Source organism: Carcharhinus amblyrhynchos, chromosome 1 (assembly GCF_965287045.1).
Source record: "Carcharhinus amblyrhynchos chromosome 1, sCarAmb.v2.hapA, whole genome shotgun sequence".
NCBI classification, from domain to species: Eukaryota; Metazoa; Chordata; class Chondrichthyes; order Carcharhiniformes; family Carcharhinidae; genus Carcharhinus; species Carcharhinus amblyrhynchos.
In genome coordinates this window covers 148,495,367-148,510,059 of record NC_137324.1, presented here as the reverse complement: position 1 = coordinate 148,510,059, position 14,693 = coordinate 148,495,367, and positions in this window count along the sequence as shown.

Here is a 14,693-nt window from a genome sequence, read left to right as displayed (position 1 = left end):
TCCAGGTTCTGTAGGTGTTCTGCCTTTGTTTTACCTGTAATGAGAACACCATCCAAATAATTAGCGACCTGAGGTAAACCTTGTTCTCCATTGTTTTCTGGATAATCAAGCAGGTTGACGATACCCCAAAAGGTGACACTGTGTATTGTTAGAGGTTCTTTGGAGTATTGATTGTGGAATATTTTGCGAATCCTCATCCAGCTGCAACTGCAAATAAGCATGACTGACGTCTAATTTCGAGAATATGAGCCCCCTGCCAACTCTGCATATAAATCCTCGATCTGGGGAATTGGGTATTTGTCCAGCTGTTAATAGCATTTTATTGTTTGTTTAAAGTCCCTGCAAAGATGGACTGAAGCATCTGGCTGCAAAATAGGAACAGCAGTGCTGCCCATTCCACAAACTGGACAGGTTTTATGATACCTTCTCGTTCTAGTCTTCTAATTTCTGTTTCCAATTTTCCCCTTAAATCAAATGGTGCCAGGCAGGCCTTGTAAAATCATAGGGCTGTGTCCTGATCAACATGTAATGTCGCTTTGGCTTTTTTTTATGATTCCTAGTCCTTCTTGGAAAACTTCCAGCAAGACTTCACTCAAGTGACCATTTTCTAACTGGAAGATGTTTACCTAACCCAGGTGGATTTCTCTCAATCAGTTTAGCCCCATTAGGCTCAGGCCCGAGCCCTCCATTACCACTAATGATAATCTAACCAGTTGCTTTTTGTAAGAGACAGGAACAACATATCTCAGAGATTTCCCTGTCTTGCTGAAGTCTTAATTAAAGTTAAGGGTTGGAATTCAGTGCAAATTTTACTGGACAATGATTCTCTCACCATCGATACATCCATGCCTCTATTGACCTCCATTAATACTGGATGTCTGTTTAATCTTATGGTTATCTTAATTGGTTCCGAATTGGACATTGCTATGAAGTTTAATTGTTCCCCATCAGATGTGCACTCTCCTGGACATTGGCCTTTGTTTTCCTAAATCTAGCTCCTAAAGATTTACTTTGCTCTCTGACTCCACCCGGCAATAGTTACAATGCCTTGCCTGGCAGGATTCTGAAGGGACTGTTGACTGTCTGGTCAAAGCTTGACTTTGTTTTGGAGCTGACCTTTGGGCAGACCTGGGTTTATTTGTATTCAGATTCTTCCTGAGGGAGGCTATGTAATCACCTGCACTCAAGTGGTGGTCCCGGAACACAGTCGAACTGGCATGGGTGTCCATTTCCATCAGGATACCCAGCAACTCGTACACCACATGCTGCCTTTTCCAATGGTAAGGCTGGCTTAAGCCTGCTGGCAGTCCAATTAGGCTTTCGCCAACAGGAGTTTTTGGATTGTTACATTATTTATCCTGCATCCCAAATGGTCTCTTAGTATCTCATTAAGCGTCAACCCAAATTCATAAGCTTCCACCAGTTGCCTCAATCTTGTTAAGAAACCTGTGATAGATTCCCCTGTCTCCTGGATTGTCGAATAAAACTGGTACCTTCTCAGGATATGAGATGGTTTAGGGTCATAATATTCCCTCATTAAGTCTGCCAGTTCCTGGGAGATTTTGGTATCTGGTGCCTCCAGAAAGATAAATTGCGAATATTAGGAAATGCTGATGGTTCACAAGCAATCAGAGAAATGACCCGTTACATTTCATCTGCCATAATGTCATTAGCCCTAAAAAAGTAACACATACATTCCACATATTGGGCTCAGTGCTCCACAACCAGGTCGAAAGAGTCCGGTTTCCCAGAGCCTGATAATGGCTTACCCCCAATGCCAAACTGGCTGTTACTGAACTAGTTCCTTAGGATCTTTCTTTTTCCTCATTGCCACTGAAATAACTCCTCAGAGGCCAGGGTCCCTTCACCAGATTCCCTTAGTTGCAAACTCTATTTCATGTCTAGAGTGCTCCTGGTACACAGTCAGAATCAGGAGTGCCAGAAGACATGACACTCCCATTTTTATACACAGATGAGGCTCCATTTATGGGCAGGCAATGAAGACCAATCTCTTTGGTGCAGGCAATGAAGACCTTAGTCAGGGAGTTCATACACAAAGAGGCCAACTTCATGTGCCTCGTTGAAGTCATTAGTTTCGGCTGTGTGATATCTACCAGAGACTGGGTTTTACAGGGCACTGCAGTTCTATCTCCACCTGGGTAAAAAGTTGGGTTAGCCTGCCTATGATCGTGATGGTTGCCTTGCAGCTAGGAATGGTGTTAATTGCTTTTTTGCTAATCTCAGGGGGAAGTCCTGCCTCATAGCTGGCAGCCAATCAGATGGTTGGAAGCTTTTTAGTCCTAGCAATACTAGCGAGGAGTGGCAGCCATTGCTGGAAATTCAGGCAGTCCCAGTATACTGAAAATGACAAGGTAAGTCCAGGGCCAGAGGTCTCAGTGAGGAGGGTCAAGGATGCTGGAGAACAGGGGAGAGGGGTGGTAACCTCATGGGAGATACCTCTAATGGGCTTAGGACACCTGCAAAGGTGGATCCATTTTCCTGCCCAACATCTGTCTGAGCAGCCAAAGTTCCTGCTTGTTGTGGGCCTCCCCCCATCACAGGTAAAATATGGGGAGGCCCTTAGGTCATCTTTAATTAATAGACGCATGGGCAGACACAGTGCCTAGAGTCTCCCTAGTAAAATTTCAAACAAGTTCAGAGGGAATGGTACACAGAGGGAGGTCAGCTGCTTGGCATATCCTTGCCACCTTCAAACTCGCCAATGAGGGAGCGTAAAATCAGCTTTAGATACCTGGAAGACAACCTACATTTCATCTCTACTTGCCATGTCATTACTCTCCAGCACCTCTTCCACCACAACAACAAGGTGAGTGATTAATGGTAAGCCACTTTTGCTTGTCTGCTTCTCCCAAGATATCTATAGCCTCCTCTGCAAGGAGAGAAAACAGAAACATATGTGCATTGGAAAGGGAATGTTTTTAAAGGATGGAAGGGCAACATTTCTGCAGGGTGACTGTGAAGGATGGGTGTGCGATGGCACTAAATTGAGTGTCAGTATAAGTTTAGATTGTTGTTTAGATTGAGTGTTGGAAGGTGCACAGAGGGAAAGGAATGAGTGAACTGCAAGATGTGTTGGTCTGAGGAGAGCCTTGAGGAGAAAGTTGGTAAGTCAAGGTGATGGGTTTGACACTTCAGTTTATGATATCATTTATCTTTCCAGCCCTAATACATTCATTGAACCTCTTTTTGACACTGTATTCATGACAAAATCTTGCTATCTCCTCCTAAATGGCTTCCAGCCATGCTGCTTAGTCTCAAAAGCAGGCCTCTTCCTCCTGTCTGCTGGGAGAATATTTCTTTGGGAACCCAAGCAGCCATCAGCATTACCTCCAAGGATGCCTATGAGAACAAGGTTGGGCAGTTTTCCAATGGTGAGACCATAAGTCCATGTTGCCTTTGTTCTAACAATTACAGAATGGATCCATTCTGACCTATGCCAGGCTCTCTTTCAACATTGAATATTGGTGGTTGAAATCACACCTTCCACTTTGGTTGGTGCTTTGGAAAATCCTGTTGTCTTGGAAGTATGTGTATAAATATATAAATTAATAACCTATATCAATATGAATATTCCCTTTTTCCTTTTATTATTCATGCAAATCAGATTTTTATTTAAAATAACATAAATCCCTTTAGTGTTGCTATCCTCTACTTGGGGCAAGGTTTTACACTCCCTTGAGGCAGGTTTGAAGGCATGCAGAGAATAAAATGAGGTATAACATTATGGGCATGTTCCCATCATCTATCAGCCTGCTTCACCTGATACAATTTTATAAGCAACAAATGGGATGTGCAGGGGATTGCTAATAAAACAATTAATGGACAGCTAAAGACTTCTTTCCACTTGCTGAAAAAATTTTCCAAGGTCAAGCAGGAGCCAGCAGAGTGGGAAGTCTGGCAATCTCACTGCTTGGGCTGGTAATGATAAGGGCATGGTGGTGGAGCCTTCCCACAGAGTCTTGTTTCCCATCCCCTTCTCCTCTCCAGACCAGCATTACCACTGCCCAATCACACTCCCAAACACCCCTCTAACCCTAGTTATCACGTCCTGCTAACCTGTCATGTTGAAACCAACTCACCCCCCACTTACCTCCCCATCCAGCTCCGCTGTTGGGGACTGGGTGTAATTCCAGCAATGACCACCATTCCTGGCAGTGACGTTGGGACCAGCAGTGGATGTTCTCCCCAGATGGGAGCAGAGTTCTCACCCTGAGCCAATTAATGCCCCATGGAGTTCAATGGCCAAGAGACAACCCACTGGAGCAGGGGCAAATTCAACCCCAAATTTTATGCCGGAGCGGGACTGCAAGGTAAAATTCTGCATTTACTTTTAAAAATTTTATCCCTTTAAAACTAATTGATTACTGACTATTTAAATTGTTACTGTAGCCCCTTGGCTTATAGCATTGTTATGGTGGCCACAAGGGAGATAGAGAATTGTCAACAGATGTCCCGGTGAGCTTTGTGAAGTATGAACTCCTCAATTGAGTGAGCAGGGGCTCATCCAATGGGAAACAAGCAGTGGTGGCTTAAAACCTGCTGCTTTAACCCAGACTGTTTTTCTGTAGGTGAGACTTGGACTTGTGCGTTAAAGCCCTGGATGAAGCTCTTCTTTGAATAAAGGGTTATGGTGATGGAAGACTGGGTTTGATGAGATTATTACAAACACTTAGCACATCAAATTCATAGTCTCATCAAATTCTCATTGCCATTCTGTTTAGCAGATACGCTGATCTCAGCTTTGAATTGATAAAGAGAAATTTAGAAAAAAAGCTTGACAAGATGGCTAACTCATCACTTTAAATGTATAGACATTGGAAAAGTAATTTAAAAGAGTAAATAGCATGTCTAGCTATTTGGCCAGAATGATTGTCATTTGTTTTGGTTATATAGTTCAAAAAAGAGTGCAGAATGGAGGCAGTGTGTTGTAGAAGACGAAATTACATATATTTTCGACCAATTCATTCTGTCCATGGTTTTCCATTCACTTGTATTTCACAGAGTGTTTTCCTACATTTTGAGTTGGATCCATCTTCTGCTGAACTTTCCTGCCAGGACTCTTATTATTAATGCAGGGCAAATTAGAAGCAGTAATTCCATAATAGGATGGCTCAGGGTCTTTGGAATGAGGTTGCTGAGAGCGAAATTTGATTATCTTACTATGGATAGAAGCAAAGTAAATTTAGGTAAATCCATACTGTCAATCCACTTTACATACCAAGGTTCATTTATCTCCTTAACCTTCATAATATTTCCCTATCATTGTCTCAGTGTCAGGAAAAATGCAACAAGGCATCTCCTCAAGCACCCAAGTGCAAAAAGCACAAAGGGCTCTGCTAATCTTCAAGGACACTATTTCACGTGACAGGGAACATCTAAGTCGCAGTATCATGGAAGCTGTGTGCTTGTGATGGACAAAGCAAATCGCCATGTAACTTACGTTCTGCTAACACTGATTTCTGCCCTCGAAAAGAAAAAGGACTTTGCAAATGGATGCATTAATGACGTTCCGAATGTCTATCACCAAAAATGTTGCAGTTGATTGAGACAACACCCCAAAGAAATTCATGATACATGTTCTCAAATTTAATTCCAAGTTTTACAAGTAGTTTGAATATAATTTTTGTGCTCTGTCCAGTACCAGCTGCCAAGTGGCCTTATTGGACAGTGAATAATCAAAAGTGATCTGAAATCACTGGACAAGTTAGTGTTGCTGTAACTACTGCTGATTTAACAAACAAAAAACCCTAACAAAAAACACTTCTTCAGAACTTGAAATTCTGCTGAATTCTTGTTTTATACACATGGAAAAACAAACCACACAAAACATACTTAAATGGAACAAAACTAAAAAAAACTTGTCAGTTGAACCGAAGAGGAACTATTTCCTATAAATAAAAAAACTGCATTTTTGTAAATGCTTTTAACTGCAAACTTTCAGGTTTCAAAGAGGCTTCAGATAACAATCAGTTGTAGTTCATTGAGTAATAAAAACGTCCTTCACTGCATAATGTCTGACTCATCAAGTTAAGATGTAGCCACTGAAAGTCATCAGGTATGGAGTTTTCAATTCCTCTGTTAGATTGTGTAGGTGTACTTATTACCAGAAATGACCACCCAATGCAAATCAGCATTTGACTAAAGGACTGCAGAAATGACTGAATGAATAAGATGAAAGTTACAAGGGCTAACTTTATTTTCTGGTTTACAAAAGAGCTAAACTTTTTAAGTCAACCTTAAAGGACATTGCATCGGATTTTCAGTTCTCTAGTGTGGTTTTTAGATAAATGCTCCATCCAACACCATAAATATCTTTGGAGTTCTCACTTAAATGTCTCATCTAATAAATCGATATTTAAGTTCATAATTTCAAAAGGAAACACTTGACCACATTTTCTCCCCCAGTTTTCCTTGTAGGCCTCATAATATTGTCTTTTGCTGTTTGGGAAGTGAGAGGCAGTGAAAGTATTCATAGTTCCTAAATTGTCAACATATGTTTGGCAGGATGTGCATCTAACAGTCTAGAGATATGAGGTGTCTTGGCAAGACTCCACAATTTATCAATATAATTGAATTAATGCACTTGAATGAGGGTAGTCAAAAGGGGAATTACATATGGAGGCATAGAGCATGGCTGAGGTGTTAAACAAATTATTTGCTTTTGTTTTTAACCAAAGAATCAGATGTTACCCAGGCCATGACAACAGAGGAGGAAACTCTTGTCACTAGAAGAGTTCAAAACTGATGAGGAGGCGGCACAGGATAATTAAAGTTGACAAAGCGCTGGGACCAGATGAGATGCATCCAAGGATATTGAAGGAAGTGGAGTGGAAATTGCAGGTGCATTGGTCATAATCTTCCAGTCTTGCCTAAACTTAGGGCAAGCACCAGGGAACTGGAGAACTGCATACATTATATCCTTGTTCAAAAAAGGGTGGTGAGGATAAGCTCAGAAATTACAGATCAGTCAGCTTAGCTTCAGCAGTGGAGAGGCTTTTAGAAATAATTATTTGCAATAGAATTAATAATCACATGGAAAAATGTAGGTTGATTAGGAAAAGAAATTGATTTTTTTAAAGGAATGTCATGTTTAATTAACTTGCTGGAGTTTTCTGAAGCAGTGACAGAGAGGATTGATGAAGGTAGCGTTGTTGAAGTGGTGTACATGGAATTCCAGAAGGCATTTGATACAGTGCCACGCCACAGACCTGTACGAAAAATTATAGATCATGCAATAAAAGGGCCAGTAGGAATGTTGCTGCAAAAATGACTGAGTAATAGGAAACATCGAATAATGGTTAGTGGTTATTTTCAGGCTGGAGGAAGGTTTTTGGTGGAGTTCCCCACAGGTCCGTATTGGGACCTTCACATATATATATGTATGTTAATGATCTAAATCTTAGTGTGCAGGGGTTAATTTCAAAGTTTACAGATAATACAAAACTTGGAAGCATTCTAAACTGTGAAGAGGACAGTGTAGAACTTTAAAATGGTATAGGAAAGTTGGTAGAATGGATAGATTGATGCTTGATGATGTTCAATATGGAGAAGTGTGAAGTGATTTACTTTTGGTAGGAAGAACATAGAGAAACAACACAAAATAAGGGGTGCAACTCTAAAGGGGGTGCAGGAGCAGAGGGACCTGAGTGCATACGTGCACAAGTCATTAAAGGTGGCAGGATAGATGGAAACAACACTTAATAAAGCATGCAGTATCCTAGGCTTTATTAGTCATGGCACAGAGTACAAAAGCAAGGAGATTATGCTGAATATGTATAGGACATTAGTTAGACGTCTGCAGGAGTATTGTGTATAGTTCTGAGTGGAATATTTTAAGGAAGATGTGAACGCATTGGAGAAGTTTTCAAGAATGGTTCCAGGGATGAGAAACTTCACATATGAAGGCAGATTGGAGAAGTTGGATTATTCTCTTTGGGAAGAAGACTAAAAGGAGATTTAGTGGAAGTGATCAAAATCACGAGGGGGCTGGACAGAGTAGATAGGGAAAAATTGTTCCATTTGTAAAGGATCGAGAACAAGAGGGCACATATTTAAAGTGATTTTCAAAAGAGGAAATGCAATGGGAGAAAAATATTTTTCACAACGTAAGTGCTATGGATCTGGAATGCATTGCCTGGAAATACAGTGGAGGCACATTCAATCGAGGCATTCAGGAGGGCATTAGATGATCATTGAACAGAAATAATGGCCACAATTCTCCCAAAAGCACTGAATTAGCAGGAAAATAGTTCTAGATCCCGACTGTTTTGTCAGTTCAGCTTCTCATCTGAATCTCTGCACTTTGTGCACTGCAGAGGTCATAATTGCAAATATCATTAAAAACCCGGGGGTTGGAGCCTATTCGTGCCAAAGAGCCTGAAATCAACAGGATGTGCGGGAACCTGCGCACGTGCACACCACTGGGAGATCGTTGAAAACACCTCCCAGCATCCAGATCACGGTCCTCAAACCCCCACAGCCATCACTGGCCTCATTGCTGACCCCCACAACCCCCACACACAGCCATCACTGGCCTCATTGCTGGCCCCATAAACTGCACCCCCATACACATCTCTGGCCTCATTGCTGGCCCCCCCCCCGACCCCTCGATGCAGACATTGCCAACCTCATCCCTGGCCCTCACAACTCCTCCATACACATCGCTGGCCTCATTGCCGGCCTGCACAGCCCCCCCACACAGACATTGCTGGCCTCATCACTTACCCCTCTCCCTACAGACATGGCTGCCTATTCACCTCATGCCTCCATGGATCTGGATAATGTGGGTACCCCATCTCTCCATCCTTTGAACAGACTGTCCTCACTGCTGCCCTGCAGAGAACTGGTGTCGTGCTAACGTGCACAACACCAGCTTGTGATCATTCCCTCTCTTGAATGGGAGCCTTGAGTATTGCACCCCGCTTGGACACAGCAGCTAATCAGTTAGGAGCCCTGAATATTGCATCCCCGCCCCTGACCACGGCAGCCTATTGAATGGCAGCCAATCAGCACCCCAAGGGATGAATGACACTTAGTTGAACATAAGAACATAAGAAATAGGAGCAGGAGTAGGCCATCTAGCCCTTTGAGCCTGCCCCGCCATTCAATAAGATCATGGCTGATCTGTCGTGGCTCAGTTCCACATTCCCGCCCTCTCCCCATAACCCTTAATCCCCTCGCTTATCAAAAACCCATCAACCCACGTCTTAAAAATATTTAGCGACGCAGCCTCCACCACTTCAACGGGCAGAGAATTCCAGAGATTCACCACCCTTTGAGTGAAGAAGTTCCTCCTCAACTCTGTTCTAAACCGCACCCCCTTTATCTTGAGGCTGTGCCCCCTAGTCCTACTGTCCTTTCTGAGCGGGAACAGTCTCTCCACTTCTATCCTATCCATCCCATTCATCATCTTATATGTCTCAATGAGATCTCCCCTCATTCTTCTAAACTCTAACGAGTACAAGTCTAGTTTATTCAGCCTCTCCTCATAGCTCAACCCCCTCAACTCCGGTATCAGCCTAGTAAACCTCCTCTGCACTCCCTCCAAGGCCAAAATATCCTTCCGTAAGTGCGGCGAGCAAAACTGCACACAGTACTCCAGCTGCGGCCACACCAATGCCCTATACAGCTGCAGCAAGACCTCCCTACTTTTATATTCAATCCCCCTCACTATGAAGGCCAGCATCCCATTAGCCTTCCTGACCACCTGCTGCACCTGCAGGCTGGGTTTTTGTGACTCATGCACAAGGACCCCGAGGTCCCTCTGCACTGTTGCCTGCTGCAGTTTTTCGCCACGTAAGTAATAGTCCTTCCTACCATTATTCCTACCAAAGTGGACCACCTCGCACTTTCAATGCAGCTTTCAAAATTTCTCACAAGGATTTGTTGCCAACGGGCTCTTGACTGGCCACACTCACTGCACCTGCAATCCCCTAATAAGCCAGAGCTGTATAAACTGCAGGAATGGACACATAGCCAGTCACACCACAAAGATGGCTGCGCAGAAACCTGTCCCAGAATTTCAGAGATAGACCAGGAGCACCTGCTAGATACCGTGGAAGAGAGGCATGATTGTCTGTTCCCTGGCCAGGGCCTTAACCCAAAGGTGCATCTGCATCTGCCACAGCATTGTGGGAGGAGGTGGCAGAAGCAATGAATGCCAGGGGCCTGACACTATGTTCTGACAGGCACTGTTGCAAAAAAATGTATGACCTTCAGGGAGCAACAAGGGTGAGTGAGCATCCCACTTGGAACCCTGCACATGCTTGGCATGGATCTCCAATCCTGCTTAGACACCTGAAGGGCATACAATAAGTGAACCTTCCTCCAGGAACAGAATCTAACCCCTTCTCCTCACCCTTCAATGAGCATCCTTCAGTAGTGATGGCTTTCCCCAAAACTGCCAGCACAAAGCTCGAGACACGGGCATGCATTGTGCACCATGCACTGCAATATGTTAATGCTTGCTATCCATCTTATCTTCCCACAGGAAAAGAACATCCACAATGCACGGGAAATGACATAGACTGGTGGTGGTGTGCCTTACCTGCGGCAGCTGACTCACATGGAGGAGTGTGCCATGGAGCTGGCAGGGGGTGAAGGGCCATCCCGAATGGTCATTGACAGCCAGGTCAGCATCCAGCATGAAAATGAACAGAAGCGCACCCTCAACCTAGATCATCCTTGAAGTAAATGCGATGCTGCATGGAATATTTTGCCTTCCTCCCCCTAATGTATGTTTTTTTTACAGCTCTGGACCCAGAGAAACCTAGCTCTTTGAGTGTTGCTGCTGCCCCCGCTGCTCTGGAGCAAACTGCACACGACCCCCTGGATATTACCTCGGAGGGAGCCACTGATGAATCCTCCGAGGGCAGCACCACTAAAGCGTCGCCAGCATGTACCAGCGCAACCCACCACCACAGACAAGCACCACGGTGGATACCTTTATTGTTGAGGCTTCTGGGTCACAAACTAGTGAACACATCACAGCCGCTGATGCACATTGGGTGGAGGTGGGCACATCCTAGGGCTCAGGCATATGTAGGTCTGCCAGAGGCCAGGATTCAGCTATCCCCAAGACAACAGCTGGGCCTCTGGGTTTGTTCCTCCCAAGGCTGGTGGAAATGCATCAGGAAACCCAGGGAGTTGTGGAAGGGCTGTCAGCAACCATGCTGCGACTGCAAGGCTTTTTAGGGGAGTCAAAGTGCTGTTGCAGGAGGTGGTGCCATCACAGCATGAGATCCAGGCTACACTGCAAGGATGGCGACTGCAGCGGAAAGTCTGGCTTAGGGTCCAGGCCATCCTGGAGATACTACGAGCCACGGGCGAGTTGTTTCTGGCATCCAGGAGGCACAGCATTCAATGGCCATGGGTGTCGGGAGCATGTGGGAGACACTGCTGGCCATGGCTGGGACTCTCGCTGGCATTCTGGAAACACAGCAGGCTTAGCCCAGGCTCAGAGGGCTACTGCTGAAGGGCTCAGGAGGGGCCAACCCCCAGTGTGGTCCCAGCAGCAGAACTGCATCTTCAGCAGGCCGATGCACTGCTCAATGGTGGACCGGGTGGCTGCATGGGCCTCGTTGTAGCTGTTCTCCTCCTCAGTCTCGGGGGTCATCAGCCATGACCTTAGTGGTAATCCTTGTCACCCAGTAGCCATCCCAGAGCTTGGCTGGTCTTTAAAGAGCTCAGGGATGTCCGACTGCTGGATCGCAAAGTTGTCATGGACACTTCCTGAGTGGCGTGCATCAACTTGCACGACCATCATTTGATGGTCGCAGATAATTTGGACCTTCAAGGAGTGGAACCACTTCCTGTTCAAAAATTGCTGCGGCCCTGCATGGGGGTGGTGGTGGGGGTGGGGGTGGGGGGGTGGGGGGTGGGGTGCTGCAAGGCGATGTGTGTGCCATCCACTGTTCCCTGCACATCTGGAATCCCAGAAAGGGAGGCAAAACCAAGAGCCTGAGCCTCCGAATGTGCACGGCCCACATCAAAATTAATGAACTGCTCTGGCCAGGCATACAGGGCACTGTGACCTGCTGCACACATGGAGGCCTGGGAGATCCCAGCTAGGTTGCCATTGGGAACCTGGAATGATCTGGAGGCACAGAAATTGAGAGCAGACATCACCTTCACGTCCACAGGGAGCAGGTGACTGCCCTCCCCTCAGGTGCCAGGTGTGATAGCACCTCACAAATGTGTCGCACAGTGGTTTTGGACAGCTGCAGCGGCAACGGCACATCTCTTCCAAGAGGGCCTCAAGGGAATTGAGGGGCCTGTACCTCCTTGCCCTCGGCACCCTCCACCTTCTGTGCACCCTCTCGGGAGGCTGCCCGTGCATCTTCTGGCCCTCAGCTGCAGCCCCCTGCCATCCTTCCTGAGGATCTGGTGGTGGCTATTGATACGGTGGTCTCTCCTCATTTGGGCCAGGACCCCCATTTGTGGGAACTGGCAACACCACACCATCCATGGTTCCACGCGTGACCCGACTAGGGTTGTGTGAGATTCCCATCATGGCAAATGCTGGCACAGATTATGCAGGTCGGTGTGCAGACGTGGGCAATGTGCACCCTTGAGCCATTGCTATGTGTGCAACTGCAGCATCTGTTACAGGCATATGTTGGTCCATGTCACAGCGCAGGGACAGACTTCAAATCAGCACCAGAAGTGTGCCCGTGACAGCAGATTCCACGCAGTCCATGTCTGAACCTTTGCACCTCCAGCCTGGAGCAGCAGCTGCTTCATCTGGTTAGGCCTCAGTCAGCACATGGTACACTCCTCCCCCACTCCGGAATACCAGCACTAAGTCGAGTCCCTGACTGCACTCTGCTGCAAGACAATGCCACTGCAAAGTGCCTTGGAGGATGAGGGTGAGCAGGAGTCCTCAAGGTTGCTTCCCACAGTGATGCCCAGACAGGGAGGGGGAAGAGGAGCTGCTTTCCACATTGCGCGGAAGTGCTGTCTGGGTTGGGGGGGGGAGGGGTTGAGCAGGATTCCCTGACAGAACATCACCCAGACAGCTCTGAGGAAACAGAAGCCCCCCCTGATCCTCAACCTCCCCACCCTAGATATCACTAGTTCATGGGCGAACACCTGAAGACAGCAGGAGAGAGGCCACCAGGCATCTCCAGGCCTTGCCTGCAACATACCCTGTGCTCCACTAGCAGCATTTACCTACTCACGCCAGTTCAAATCTGCCATGCCAGGTTGACACTTTTAAATATCTACTCTGATTCGCGCCAAAGTTACATCATGCCAAAGAGGTGGGAGACTCAGATGTGGGCAGAGATTGCTGTGTGGATCCCAATAATGGCATGTAAAGGTATGTAAACTCATACTAATCAGCGACCCACTGGTTTTCAGTGGGTTCCCAGCGGTGCCATTTTTCTCCAGCTGGGAGATGCACGAGGGTCATAAAAGCTGGCGGGGAACCCAGAGAATGGCTGACACGTGCACCTCCCGACCCCATTAGAAAAGCTGCGGGTCACAATGGGAGAATCGCGGCCAATAGGTAGCATTTTCCAGTCATGCCTGCCCTGAGACTGGAAATTCCTGCCCAAGGTCAATGGATCTCTAAATGGTCCACCCGCCCAGTGGAAAGGACTGGCAAATTTTGTGTAGGGTTGCTGTTGGTGCAAATAAATATTTTCATTGCACCCTAATCTAGACCCATTATCAAAATGGGTGTGTGAATCTCCCTCTCTCACACCATGAAATCTAAGGCTGGTAATCTGTAGTGAAATGTTGACATTCCTATTAGAATGTTATAACATCATTGCAAGAATTCTAGATTCTGAGTTTGTCAACATGATCATGAGCAGATTATTGCATTTACGTTAAATTCAAATAGAAACAAGGCCTAAAACACCTTAAATTAAACTAGTTCATATTTAGTAAGCCATTGCACTTCCTTTTGAAGGTGGCTTCACAAATGTACCAGAGAATCTTGGTAGCTTCAATCCTGATTTGGTGCACAGTAAGATCTTCGATTAAACTCATGTCGATACTCAGAGCACATGGATTCAAGGGACAGATAAGAAGATGGGTAGCAATTTGGCCACAAGCCAGAAAACAGAGTTGGTGTTAAGGGTAGTTAATGTGAAAAATGGTATTCCAAATGGATCAGTTCCCCATTTACATAAATGGTTCAGTCATGGGAATTGGAAGTATATTTTAAAAACTTCTGGATGATACTGAACTGAATGCATAGTTAGTTTTGAGGAAGATTGCAACAGAATACTGAAGACACTAATAAATTTGCAGAACGAGTGTGTAAATGACAAATGAATTCCAACGCAATTAAATGTGAGGTGGTACATTTTGGTAAAAGGAATAAGGAGGTCACCTGCTCCTTGAAAAATAAGAACGTAAAATTGAGTAAAGGCATAAAGAAATCTAGCAATACAAATTCACAAATCATTAAAAGTAGCAACACAGGTTAATAGCCATAATAAATGCAACGCATTGAGTTTCATTTCTGGAGGAGTAGAATTCAAAAGCAGAGAAGTTATGTTAAACTTATATAGAACCTTGGTTAGACCACATTGATGCATATTTCTGTTCTCGATATTACAAAAAGCATATAGAAGCTTTGGAGAAAATGGAAAAAGGATTTGCAAAAATGATACCAGAACATTTATAGTTTACAATGCTTCCAAGGTATTATCTGCAAACTT